The sequence below is a fragment of the Octopus sinensis genome, linkage group LG2, assembly GCF_006345805.1.
Source record: "Octopus sinensis linkage group LG2, ASM634580v1, whole genome shotgun sequence".
Classification (NCBI taxonomy): domain Eukaryota; kingdom Metazoa; phylum Mollusca; class Cephalopoda; order Octopoda; family Octopodidae; genus Octopus; species Octopus sinensis.
The window spans coordinates 11,873,631-11,876,438 of NC_042998.1; positions in this window are offsets into that span (position 1 = coordinate 11,873,631).

Sequence of the window (2,808 nt, forward strand, 5' to 3'; positions counted from 1 at the left end):
TTGTAAAAGGTGCATGGATTTTATTACCAATTTTTGTTGCCTACTTACCTTTCAGCCACTACACACATTTTCTCTCTCCTTTCTCTCCTTGTTTTTTCTGTGTCCCTTTCTGTAGAAGAGCGTAGGCTAGAAACGTAACAGACTTTTTCTATTCCTGAGCGTTATACTAATACATATGTTTGTTTTGTACACCACCTGTCTTCGTCTTTTGTTTTTTTCGTAAACTCTCCCTATATATATATGTGTGTGTGTGTGTGTGTATATATATATATATATAATTATACCAAGGACATATAGTCCCTTAAGGGATGTTTGCATCCTAGTTCTCAGGTTTTACAAGTGTTCAGAGAGAAAAACTAAATACTTTCGTTTTGCATTGATGGATATTGGTATTTAAATTATTTATTAATGAGAAAAAGAAGAAAATGGGGAAATTGGTATGTAGACATCAATTTATTCAAGGATATTCAAAATCAATATAAAATGAAATTCTTACCGTGGGTCACACGTAATATTCGAACATCTGAAAATAGCGGTCCGTATTCATGGAGTCACGTAGAAGATATGGGCCGACGACAACCATTTCTACTGTATATTTGTTGTGTCTAATTTGCTTATCCTCATAATTGCATTTATACATACATGCATACATACATACATATATACGTACATACATACATACATACATACGTACATACATACTACATACATACATACTACATACATACATACACACACACACACACACACACACACACGCACACACATATAATATATATATATATATATATATATATATATAAACAAGAGTGAAAGAAAACTAAACTATGCTTCCTTATTAGATTTCAACATGCTTCTGCCTGGCGGCCAATTTAAATGTACATTCCGTGCATGTTGAAAAACATAGATGAATTAACGGAAAACATCTATGATTCACCTATATATAGAATGGCTGCGATTCGATTTCGAATAATGCCTTAGGCTGGTTATTCCCTCAAATACAAGCAGCACAGATGTTTCTTTTCAGTCCTCTTAGCAACTTACAGTTTTTAGACAGACGTGGCAATGATGTGCGCCTCTTGCAATAGATGTTACCAACCACAAACAGATATAACTAACCTATGTAATTCATTTGGGCAAAGAAACGATGTGTCAGCCTAGCATTTTGTCGTTGGATTTCATGTCGGAGAATGACTTCTTATGGAATATGTGTATATACAAAACACGCGCGTCAGAGGATATCAGTGAGTAGGGAGAAGAATTCTTAGTAATCTATATTGTCTATACATTTAATTTCGCTAAAATGATATTGGTCGTGAATGCACAAGCAGTGGAATTTTCTTAAATATCATGTATTTATGTGAAATTAAAACGCTATAAATAAGTGTTGATAATTTTGAGCTGGTGGTTAAGAATTGAGGTCAAGAAGACGATTATTTGTGCACGCTGTTTATAATGTTGTCACATGTTGTAGAAGCAGGAAGCCAGACAACTTGGTAATCCTCGGAGATAGAAATAAATTAGTTAGTTTAAAGTAAGAAAGACAGGAAAGAAGAATATGAAATTAGACAGAGTGTAGAGAAGCATGGAAGGGCGAAAAAAGAAAGAATAAAAGCATGCTGAACAAAATATTTGAATAATGGCACGGTTGGAATGAAGTAGTGTTACAGTATTATTAAATACATGTAATGGCAGGAAAGGAAGTTCCGTCTACGTATATTTTTCTATAGTTTTATACACACACACACTAACACACACACACACACACACATATATATATATATATAATTATATACGAGAACATGTATGTGTATCTACGTATGTATGTATACATGTATGTATGTATATATATATATGTATATACACACATACATACACAAATACACACACGCACACACACACATATATATACATACATACATATATATATGTGTGTGTGTGTGTGTGTGTGTGTTTGTGTGTGTATGTGTGTGTGTGAATGCAGATGGCCTAGTGGTTAGAGCAGTGGACTCGCGGTCGAGGGATCGTGAGTTCGAATCTCAGACGGGCGATATACATATATATGTATATATATATATATATAATATATATATATATATATATATATATATATATATTATATATATATACTACATATGTGGATATATATATGGGTGTGTTTGTTTTGAGGCGTTGTTATCTAACTCCTCCTACATTGTTTTATCTATTTAGATGAAACTTGACACGGGAATAGCACTCCTTTTCTGGAAAACTAGTAACATACTGAGATTGTTGAAAAAAAAATCGACAATAGAGCCCCTGGAAGGGATTCTTATATTTACTACATATAACTTATACATTATACTACATATAACTAATATATTATAACTAATATATTATAACAAGTTATAATCCCAAAGTATATACTTGGGTAACTGAATTAATATTCAAATGTCGAAACAATAATATACATATACTCCGTTGTCAGTTCCACATTTACAGCATCATTGAACTACGGTAGTAGTTGAATAATATTCTTAAGGCAGCAATTTACTCACACGCAGCATATTTCAGAGCTTGTTGCTAATTCAGTTCTTAACAAAATTGAGAACCGATAACATTTTGAAGAGGAATGATTCCTACCTACATTTTAGCATAATGAAATTGAGATCTGGTCTAGTAGAAAAAAGTTTACATCAAAATTTGTAGCGATGTTATAGGAGAATTAATAACGCCACTAATCAAGTTTCGATGTAAATAACCTTTGAGTTTAAAAGCAAAATATCTTTATCTTAGCTTCAGCGATGGAAGAAAGCGTGAAGAATTTCA